The sequence below is a fragment of the Lycorma delicatula genome, chromosome 1 (assembly GCF_047948215.1).
Source record: "Lycorma delicatula isolate Av1 chromosome 1, ASM4794821v1, whole genome shotgun sequence".
Taxonomy (NCBI): Eukaryota; Metazoa; Arthropoda; class Insecta; order Hemiptera; family Fulgoridae; genus Lycorma; species Lycorma delicatula.
In genome coordinates this window covers 43,108,108-43,120,640 of record NC_134455.1, presented here as the reverse complement: position 1 = coordinate 43,120,640, position 12,533 = coordinate 43,108,108, and the positions used below count along the sequence as shown (strand labels likewise).

Here is a 12,533-nt window from a genome sequence, read left to right as displayed (position 1 = left end):
TTGTATCAGATTGCAAATTGATCCTTAACTTACTGATTGAAATGCTGAGTGATAGACTTTGCCAAGTACAGCTCAAAGGAAAGCCAAGTATTTTCTACAGCCTAGAAAATGGCCTACCACAAGGATCTGTACTGGCACCTCTATTGTTTAATATTTACCAGAATTGTGTGAATATAAAACCAGAATTTGCCCGTAGATGGCCCTAGATGTTAATGTAGTTACCATGGAACCGCATCATTGGCACCATTTTCTTTCTTTGATAGCTGACATGTCGAGTTTTGTACCTAAAAAGTACAATTTGAGGACAGCATTGATTTTACGTTACCTTTTAAAGAAAACTGCCCCAGAATTGCATCGAATGCTTGTCAAAGCTTACAGTGAGCATGCTCTTCGTAAATCACAGTGCTTTGAGTGTCGGTTTAGAAAATTCAAAAGTGGCAATTCTGATGTGAGAAATGAAGAGTGTGGAAGACCACTAAAAAAGTTTGAAGACGGCGAACTGCAAGCATTGTTGGATGAGGATGATGCTCAAATGCAACGATTCGCGGATCAATTAAATGTAAGATGAGAAGCCATCTCCATACGTTTGAAAGCCATGAGAAAATCCAGAAGATGAGAAAATGGGTTCCACATGAACATCAACAGGATTTGCACAAATCATGGTATCTGCAATAAGAGCCTGACCCGATGGGGAGCTGTGGAAAACCCACGATGCAACTGATGTGGAGCTGAAGAGTAAACGATCGCTCACATGGCCCTGGTTTGTCCTTTCATCTTTTAGAGGTTTGCTACAAAACATCCATGATCTTACCCCCAAAGCATTGCAAATGGCTGACCCACTGTGACCTGTGTTTGTAATAAAGATATGCAATAGATATAATACTGTTAAATTATTGTAAAAATTGTGATGTTTGTAAGTTCATTCGAATATATATATATATATATATATTATTTGTAAAATAAAGAATTGTTATTTTTTTTATATTTGTGTATATTTAAAAGGTTTTTAAGTTATATGTATATAAACTTTTTTAATATAATTAATTATATTACTCTCCAAACATATATAAATAATTGTTTTTTAATTATATTTTTATCAATTAGCTTTCACATTTCTTTGTACAAGTTTCAAAAATTTGCAATTGGTACTTTATTTCAGGTTTTAAAAATGATTATAAAAGTATAAATTTAAATAAACATCTAGTTATTAGTAAATCAATAATTTAAATAAAATATTTAATATTGATACATAATGTAACATTTATAATGTTACTCATACAAATAAAATAAATGTAAATGTATATATATATATATATATATTTTTTTTTTTTTTGAAAATTCAAATTCATTAAAATATTAACCACTGTAGTAATATTAAATGAAATTTAAACCACTAAAACACACTAAATAGAAAAATTAAAGTTGATATTAATTAGAAAAATTAATTGATATTTCTGAGAATCAATTTTTGCAGAATCCTGCGTTTTCAGTTGGTATTTAATTCTATAATTACATAAAAATAAATTATTTTTATAATTTTAGAATTTGACAAATTGTTAATCTTTTATAAAATGTTAATTTAATAAAAATAATTATATATATATATAATATAACATATATGAGATTTCCTATATCAGCAGTTATCTCAGTAATATCAATTTTGATCATCCCTGAATCCAGTTTGACTAGTTTTGGTGTGATGTCTGTATGCACATACATATATATCTCACAGAACTCAAAAACGATTTGCTGTAGGATGTTGAAATTTTGGATTTAGAACTGTTGTAACATCAATTGTGCATGCACCTCACCTTTTGATTGTAATTGACCGCACCAAAAGTTTCCAAAAAAGCCCAAAATCCAAAAATTTGGAATATAGACTTTTTCTTAACTGCAGTAATAAGTCCTTATTGAAGGCTTTTCAACGATATAAGCGGTACTTAATTGGTTCCAGAGTTATAGCCAAATACAATTTTAAGGTAATGAAATATTTGTTCTTACAAGGAGAAGGCACATTGGTTTGAATCCGACTTAATTTTCTTTTTCTTTTTAATTTTCTTTCTTTTTTTAATTTAAATATATTTATTTATTAATAATTATTAACCTCTGATTGTAAAAATAGTTTTTGCAATAAATAATAATTCAATAATAACATTAAAAAAAATATGAAAAAAAATCAGAAGTTATTAGTGGAATAAAATTTTTTATATTTTTCATTTAAAAAAATGTGTAAATATAATTTAACAGGCGTACAAGGAAGTCATGTGGTGTCCACATCAGATTTTTTCATTTGCATCTTTATGAATAAAAATGGGCAAATGAATTACTTTGTGATTCTTTGGCCGCTTTATTAGCAGCATGTTTGGATCTGATAATAAGGACTTAGATTAATATCCAGAAATCATGTAAGTCTGTTTTGTTGCCACTGAATTTGTTATATAAAATACATGAACAGCCATTTTTTATACCATTTAAGGTATATGAGAAGAGGAGTAATAAGCTAACATTTGATCTTGTCTATTAACCTTTGTCAAATCGTTTTTATTCTATGAATCATTTCATGGATGATTTTACATTCACCTATATTATTTGAAACTTCACTCCAACTCCTCTAAATTCATGGAAATGGTCCCTCTCCTTTCTTTATTATACAATGCTATTTATTACCTTATTCTTTTTAATTTTGCCTGTTACTTCGAGAAGATTACATTTTCGCTCCGGTAGAATATGTATCAGTGTCTATCAGTTCTTCCACTAAACAGATGCCATTATTTAGTATGATTTCCTTATTTCAGGATTCCCGACTCTTGTAATTGTTTAACCATTCTATTAGGCTTGGCTGCAACTAATAGCTAAATTTCTGTATTTAATAATTTCAATCCTCTTATATAGTTTAATCTCATATAGTTATAATATTATTGTTTGTTTTATAGTTATATTTTGATCTTATAATTTGTTCTCGTATAACTTCATTTCTCTAGTTTTTGATAATAAACTGTCTACAAATCTGTCAACATCTCCAGGTAGCTGTAGATTCATTGAGTTATAAAAATAGATTTTGTTTACTTTGTATTAAATTTAATCAATAGATGAGTTTTTTAATCAGTTGTTTAGTTTCGCTAAATCGCTGTATGTCAGCTAATCACTTTTAATGTATTGGATTGAAATAAAAACGAAACAGTCAGTGCATATTAAATTTAATCTTAACATAAAACAGACACTAAATGATGGTACATGATATTTATCTCAATGACAGTTTTGTTCAACATTGGTCTGTGATATGTGAAGTAAGACATAAGGCATAATAAGCAGTGGAAGAGGTGCTCACGCCATCAGGATTGTTCACTGAGCTCGCTGTGCCAGCTTTGCAACACTCCTGAAACAGTCTTGCTCGCTTGGCACCAGACATTGGAATACTTATACATGGCCCATAATCTCTCCTTTCCAACGATATGCATAATTTATATTTCTGGCTGGCTTTTGTGCAGGCTGAGGCTGACATATTGAATCTTTATAGTGTTTACATGTTTACTTTAATTTTTTTATACATAAATATTGTCCAAAATACACTATTATTACTTAAATTGATCTGTCTCGACAAACTTTAAACACTACACGAATCACCACACTATCACGTCTTAAGTCGTGAGCTACACTGAATGGAGATGAGTGAGAGCGCCAGTTTTGGCCGATTTGTGCTGTGCTCCCTTCCTGCCAACCCACTAGCCAGTGGTGCAAACTCAAAGTCATATCGGCGAGCTGACCATGTAAGTTATTAAATGACACCACATTTACATTTCTGAGACTAATAATTAGGGAGTTATTAAGGCAGGACGATATAGACCTTTTTGTTAATGCTATAAATGTCTGTTCTGGTACCTGTATATTTCGGTGTGATTTTAATCATTTCACGTCAAAATATAGCCTAACTGAGGATGTTCTTATACAAAGCAAAAAAGTAAGAAATAATATATTTAACAGTACTTTTTATAAGTCTTATTTGTACGTATTAATACTTATTTTGGGAATACAATTATATTAAATAATGATGTAAAACAAGTGATGTTTAATTTGTTTTAGATAAGTTTTATTTTTACTTGAAATATGTATATATGATTACGTTGTGCAAATATATAGGTTGTGTTAATAAAATTTGTTAATAATTGCAGATTGTTGATACAAGTGTTACTGCTTCATCACCTCTTTTAGATTGTGAAAGAACCCTTGGGTATCTTCTTGGATTACATGCTCATTGGCTAGCTGTTAGTAGTACTCCTACTCAGGTAATTGTTTTCAGTTGATGTTGATTTAAGTAGTTAGAAAAAAATTAAATCTTCCTTCTTGTCTAATTAAATTTGATAAAGATATTTTCTTCTCTTTGATTTATTTATTTGTAAATATGGTACAGTATTCAGTTTTTTTATAGTTATTATTTTATTTATAATAAAAAAATTATATTATAAATTAAATATTAGAGTTTATAAAAAAGGAAAATTGTATAATGATAAAATTCATTATTGAAGTAGAAGTAGAGAAGAGATCTGATTTTAATTATGTTATTCTTTAAAATGTTATACAGATAGAAGAAAAAAATATTTTCTTCTGAATTTCTTTGTTCTGGTGTTTCCTAATCATTTTTCTGATTTGTAGAATAAATACATTTTTTAAGTCTCAAACCATGTTTCTACTAAATTATATGCAGGAATTGATCTGCAGATAAAAGTTTTATAAATTTATACATAATAGCAGCAGCTCTGCACACTGAATAAATGCTAATATATATCGTACTTTTTTTTTATATTTTTATTTACTTTTAGTTATTATTATGGTTGATGTAATTTCATTTGAAATTATTTTTCTTCCATTACCTGGGATTCAAATATGATGGGTTTATCAAGAAAATATATATTTAAATAGGTTTCAAATTACACATATTAAATTTGTTCACATTAAACAGCAGATGTAAGGGTTCCAGTTCTTATCTTGATTACCAACTTTACAGCCAAATTATAGTTCATAACATTTTTTTAACTAGTGTTGTCAAACTTTGTTATTGTTTTTTAAACATCAAATCCCCCCACACATAACATTTGTCCAGGTCATACTTTCTTGGCATATATATTCACTAACGCTTCACACATGACACAAACTGTAAATCACAAAACGGAATGAAACCACAGTACATGCATGCACAATGAACATTTAAACAATACTGGTGTGTTAATTGTATGATTCCAAAGACTGCTGTATGCTGGCAAGTCAGAACCTATAGTAAATAAATTGTCAAGCATATACAATTACTGCCACATAATGTTTGTACTCTATTATTGTTTGAAATCATTTAAATATTCTTTTATGTACTTAAATTATTGCTAATAAAAATATTTAAAATTTTATAAAAGCAATACTTCAATAATGTTACATAAAAACTACGGATGACGGAAAAATTCTGATTGTATTTTTGTATTTTAAAAGTTAATCAGGAATACAATAAAACTTTTATTTGCCAAAAACTGTTTATTAAGTGTAATGTATAAAAATTCAGAAATTATGAATGCAAGTAAGGAAATATGTACTCGCAGATAAATCTCTGAATCATTGTGTTTGACAGTTTGTTATATGATTGTATAAAAATCATGGATCAGTGTAATAATGCAAATTACGAAACCAATTGGTAATGCATGCTTTTAAAATTGTTTTATAGTTTTCTGAAGAAGAAGCACCACATTGGTTAAAAGCAGAATTTCTCCAAGGTGGTCTCCATATAACAACACCTCCCAGTCCATTTGAAGAGAAAGGAGAAGCTCGAAGTGCTGGATCTACTCCTACTGAACCTATTACACCTCAGGCTCATGTCACTGATCTTTGTGCTTCTGCTATCGATTTGAAAATATCAGTAAGGGACCAATATTTAATTTGTATTTGTTAAAATTATCTGAAAACGTTTTATTATCTGAATTCATATTAAGTAATAATATAATATTTTCTTTTATTATGTGAGGGGCCTTTTAATTTGCTTAAGTTTTTTTTTTTTTTTTTTAAAAAGGAACTTATTAAAAGATATACTTTTATATCTGATTTTCTGAAGTGATTTACACCATACCTTACTTAAATATTATTTGTATACAGTTGGAAGATAATTTATGAAGCGAGATAATTATAACCTGTAGTTGACATTTTTTGTCCTTGGTTCTATCTTAGAGAAACTTAGTGCAAATTGCTTAGTTTATTAATCGATGGATGAAGCCTTTACATGATGAAAAGCCATAATGAAAGGAAATAAACATGTATTTGAGTTTTACAAAATTATGTAAAAAAAACACAACAGCTGTTTCAGTACACAGTACCTTCCTCAGGTGTTACAAATAGAATACAGAATGGGAAGGTACTGTGTATCAAAGCTGCTGTTATGATTTTTTAAATAAGTCTCTGAAAATCAAATATGTATTTGCTTAGTTTATTGATACAAAGTACACAGTACATTATTTAATATTCATACCAATAATAGTGTATTGTGTAGCCCTAGACATGTCGGAGTTTCTCAACTGGTCCATGGGCAGCCTTCCCACCAGTTTGATATAGAAAAAAAGTCATAAATATTTTACTGGAATTTTTTTTGGTGATGGCCTCTGGAGTCAGGGCCTTATTATTAAAAAAAATAAATTATGTTTGTGAACAGACATCTTGCACAGATGTAGTTTGAAAATTGTTACTGTTTAATACACTTACCAACTGCTGTATCTTTTTCAACAGTCCTATGTTAAAATTAGTAAATAATAGAAGTGGTTATTAGTAATTCCAGTAGGTGATTATCGTTTTTGTGGTATCAAATACTTTTGTTATTTACTGCTTAGTGGGAATTGTTTTATTTAATATGTATGGCTTTGAATCTTTCTTGTTTTATATTTCTTATTAACTGTTATAAGGGCTTTTGTTCATAGTAATGGTTAATTGTTCTGAAATATCAATAAAATTTGTGTTATTCTGCAAATTTTTTTTTAGATAGGTCAATTAATTTGCCAAAAACTGATTTAAAATAAAAAATCCTATATTGATTTAATGCCTGAAACTTAAAAAAAACATTTGTAGACGTTCACAGAATTACATTAAAAGTGTTTATTTTATTTTATATTTTAAAAGTGTTTAGTTGGCTATGGGTAGACTTGGTTCAATGAACTCACCAGGTTGGTCTAGTGGTGAATGCGTCTTCCAAATCAGCTGATTTGGAAGCCGAGAGTTCCAGCGTTCAAGTCCTAGTAAAGCCTGTTATTTTTACACAGAGTTGAATACTAGATCATGGATACCGGTTTTCTTTGGTGGTTGGGTTTCAATTAACCACACATCTCAGGAATAGTCGAACTGAGAATGTACAAGACTACACTTCATTTACACTCATACATATCATCCTCATTCATCCTCTGAAGTATTATCTAAATGGTAGTTACCGGAGGCTAAACAGGAGAAAAAGAGAGAGAGACTTGGTTCAATTTATTGATGTAAGTCTGAAAGTACAATATGTAACTATGTTTAACATCATATTAAGTTTAATATGAAAACATTTCTGTAGCTTATTATTCTGTTATGTAAGTGTGACCGTATATCAAAAACTTCTAGATATCCTTAAAAAAGTAAGTAACTGAACATAGTGAAAAAATAAACAATGAAAATCAGTTCTATAGCATTATTACTTACAACTTACAGAGAACTAAATAAATATGTGTAAATATATATAAGAGTACGTTATATATTATATATATATTACACCCACAAGTATATTTATTTAAGTTCTACTCATATTATATTTAAATTCTATTAAATAAACCATAGTGTTGTCAGAGGCCAAAGCAATATATTATTAGACTTTTGTTATGATGTATTGTGTTAATTACTTATAATCTTTTTATTTTATTAATGGAAACAGGTAAAGCATATTTTATAGGATATTAGAACATTTGTCATGTACTGTAATGTATTACATAAGCGATCTACATAGTTTGTTATTTTGTAAAAATAAGTTGATAGGTTACATTTTATTAAGTTTATTAATTTTATCTATGTTATAGTGGTATATTTTCTGATTTAGTTTTTGACATTTTTTATTATATACTTTTAAATTAAAAACAATAAAAGGTTACATTAACATACTCATATACCTACCCAACAATATTATAGAGGAAATTTCTCAGTCAGCAGCTATCAGATTATTTGTAAAATAATCTAATCTGATCAGTATTTTTATATTTGTAAAAATACTAATTACTTGGAATATTACTTTTTCATAAATAGATAAATTATAACAGTAATCAAATACGTCTTTTTCAGCATTTTTTTGAGTCATTCCATATCAGATCACTCAATCTAAAAACACGAAAAAGTTTTGTCAGAAAATATAATTTGTTTAGGTTTGGAATAAGTAACTTTATTAATTTATTAATAAAGCAGTGTTTCTCAACCCGGGGGGGGGGGAGGTGCCTCCCTAAGGGGGTGTGATAACAATAAATGGGAGACATGAGCATATCGAAAAGAAGATATTATTAAAAAAAAATATTAATTTATTGTAAGGAAAGCAAAGCAAAATACATTCTGACATAATAAATAATAAAATATATATTTACACTAAAATAATACACTTATAGTATTGTATCAGTATAGCACAATGTATTAATAATTAACTTATCAATACTAAATTAAAAACAAGTTTAATAATTATTAGTGACTCCCCCATTGGGGGGCCTGTCTTGCAGATCAAAGTTTTTTGAAGGAAGGTTTAATCTTAGAAATAGACACTCAAAATTTGGTTTCGCAAAGGTAGGATGTTGAAAATTGTAATAATGTATGAAATGCTCTTGTTATCAGTGCTTTTCAGTGCAGTTGCTTTTGTTTTTGTTGGGTTTGCTTGGTTTTGTTTTTAGTTATATATTCTCTTGATTGTTATGGTTTAACATTATGTTTAGTTTGGTACAATATTATGTGTTTTTATTTAGTGCTTTATTTTGTTAGAGTTTAAACAGATCAGAGAAGTAAGAGTAGATTTTCTTATGCAATTTTGATAAGTTAGTTTTATTCTGGTTAGTTTCAGGTTTATTTTAGGTTGGTTTAGATTTGTTTTATTGTGTTATTACTGGCTTAGTTTTTATTTCTGTGTTTTGGTTTGTATTAGTATCTGACGATTTTTGCTTAGATTATATTTATTGTTTGCTTGTTTTGTATTAAACAGGTTTTGTTCTCGGATTAGCATTTAGTTTGTATTTTCTTTAGAGTCTTGTTAGGTCTGTTTTATTTTTATTAGTTTAGGTTTATTGTAAGTTTGTTTATTTTATTGATTACCTTTGGCCTGGTTTTTCTGTGTTTTGTTTAGTTTACAATTTTATATTTGTTGTTCATTATTTGTTTTATGATTTCAGTTTTTGAAATATTTAGACTCTGTTTTGCATGTTGGGCTCACCCTCGCTTGGTTAGGATTGTAGGTCAGCTCAGTTGGATGATCCTGTTTAGGACCTATTTAAGACCATTGTTGCTTGGATCCACATTAGGTGTGATGTTGCTTTTGGCATTCACATCGGTGGCATCTTGACAGTGGCCAGACTGGAATATGTCTTGAGGCTTTTGAAGATGACCTCCAGTAAAGCCCCTAAGGGCTAGGTACGGAGGGGGTGGCATGACGGCCAGATCTGTTACATGGTGGTTGTCTTCCCTCTGTGGTCGTGATGATCATAGGCGTGTATCAACTTCGTTCTTCTGGCATAATACCTCTTCAGTCTGTAACCCTGAAGTCCTTTGGTGCTAATGCCTTCCGACCTTAGCAGTGCTAATGTGTATTCCTTAGCAGGAATACACCTTTTGGGAACCCTAGTGTTTCGAGGATGCAATGCATTCTGCTTTCAGGAGGGAATCATGTGTCCTGGCTGGGACATTTGAAAATTTAGATTGGAACAGAATGCAAGGATAGCGGGAGAGTTTATTATCTCCCTATTAATCGAAGAACCTGGACGAATGTTCCTTGCTGCTGTGTCTTTTGTTTATCGAGCAGATCATTATTTATTTAGTTGCAGTTACAGATTTTGTGTTTTATTTATGGACGGAATTGTTATTTGTGTTCCAGTCTTTTAGACCAGTGAGAAATAATTGACTGGGGCTGATCATGGAAGACAAGGCACATAAAAGCTTCGTTCTCTCAGTGTGATTCCCCTTAAGCCTGTCCCTGAAGTCTTTTTGGCCTAAAAGGAATATACCTTCCATGAGTTCTAGTGTTTGGAGGAAGCAATGCACTCCCCTCTCCTGAGGGAGTCGTATGATGATGATGTAAGTTTTGGAAAGGATAATGGGTATTTGGTGAGGTAAAGTTACAGTACTTTTTTCCCTCTGGCTGTCTTTCCTGCTGCAACATGGATGAGGGCTGTCTTTCCTGCTGCCGCCAACATGGACTGTAGTCCATGTTGGCGGGCCACTTTACCATTCTTTGTTAATAAATTACAGTTTGTAAACCTTGTATTGTCCAGTGGCCTTGAAAAGGGCATCATGGGGGGAAAGTACTCTATCATCATGGGCTCTCTCTCTTCTGGCTGGTGACTGCTGAGCTTCTCTTCCTCGTTCATCACTCTCTATCTTCATGAGATGGAGAAGGAAGTTTGGACCTTACAATATTATATAAAACTTTGCATTCGTGAGTGTTGGGGAACAGCGATCGCCTTGTTTTGTTTAATAGTTTCATGAAGTAAGTAGCTCAGTTGAAGATTATTCCTTGAAAATTCTTAATTTTAAAATCATCCAGACACACATGTTTCCAGAAAGGGTTTGGAGGGACTGCGAGGCTGCCGTCATTTTATTCTGCATCACCTGAAACTGATAGAAAACAGAAACAAAAGAAGCATATCCTCAAGTTAGAGAAAAAAATAGACAATTGAAAATTTGTTCTGCCATTTGCACTTTTAAAGGTGCCTGCGACTGGTGGGGCTACAGCGCCATTGTCATGGGAGTGTTGTGCAGCCAGCTTGTGAGAAGTGGTGCGCTTGTGCAGGTGTGTAGGTATAATGTACTCCTGCTGACATATATAAATTCTATTAAATAAACCATCTAGTGCAGAATATTGAAATAAGACACAGCTTACCTTAATTTTTCATGAAAGTACTTTTGTGTGATCCTGCATCCTCATTTATATGCCTTATCTCAATAATTTGTTCTAGAATGTTTATTAATAGAATTTAAATATAATTCACAGTACAAAGGAATAATTTAAAAAATTAATTTCAGTAAAATATATATGTATAAAGCTATTATTTATTATTATATATCAAGCTATTATATTATTTGTTTTATCAGTGGAGTAGGTGTTTTAAAAAAACATTTTTGTTATTGTGAATGTTTTCACTAATACCATTGATGAAATAGATGTCTGATGAGGAATTACTGTCACACCTTTCATGAGTTGGGAACAAAGTACCTGTTGCTAGCATTAGTTGCATGTCGTAGCAAACTATAGTCATGTGCTTCAGCCTTTACTTTTACTTTTTTTCGATCTGCTTTAAATATGAATATGAACACATCTCCAAGGAAAATCAGAGGGAATTCACTCTTGTACTCCTCCACTCCACCATCTTTGTGCAGGTAATTCTGACCATCATCTTAGCCTGTCATGCCTGTTCCATCTGGAGCATATTCCCCATAATGTTATCTGTTAAGCATGCCAAAATCTGTCAGGCATGCTTCTCTGTATGGCAAGAATCAATTGCACTGGGACATCATGTGGTCCGGTGATCTGAAAATGTCAAAATTTATCTAGAAATATAATAAAGGTTAGTTACCAGGCAGTAAATAGGATATATTTTTAAAAAACTTTTATTGCAAGTTTCACATGAGTCTTAAGCCTAGATAGGTTAAAAATTTCTCAGAAAACATATATTTTCTGTAGCTTTTCTTCAGTTTTTGAAAGAAAAATTTATTACAGTAATAAAATGAAGTTGAATAAATATACAGAAGAATGATTGGAGTAGTACATGAAGACCACCCTCTACATTTGACAATTGTTATAAAACTAGCTATTAAGATTTAAACGTACACAGCTCCAAAGACAAAGAATATATGTATAAAGACAAAGAAGGCTAACTGTATTTGCAAAAAAGGAATCATTCAATGAGTGTGTGTGTGTGTGTCTGTGTGTCCATCATATACCTATATGACTGATGCAATCTAGCAGAATGTTATGGAATTTATGCCAGCAAATTCATTCATATTTAAGATCCATCAGAGTTTATTTATCACTGAGGAACAGACACTTTTAAATTTTCCTATCAGAGTGCATAGTATACTGTTTTAGATGCTGCAGCTCTTGAAGGCTCTCACTGAAGAATGCTACTGTATTTTCAAACACACTTGTTTATGTGTACATGGTAGATCTATTCTTTTCTTAATCTATACTTGTACTCAGAATGTGTTAGAGTAAGTTCTATCATCCAAACTTATGCAGTATATCATCCCAAACTCCAAGTATTTCCTTACCTCCTTAAGATATCATTACCAAATTTTCTGCTCCATTA

At 30.7% G+C, this 12,533-nt stretch overlaps 1 pseudogene; it reads left to right on the top strand.

The window, feature by feature from the left end:
* Positions 1–268: 268 nt before the first annotated feature.
* The window catches only part of LOC142317492 (E3 ubiquitin-protein ligase HERC2-like), a 78,311-nt pseudogene continuing 66,046 nt past the window's right edge, over positions 269–12,533 (top strand).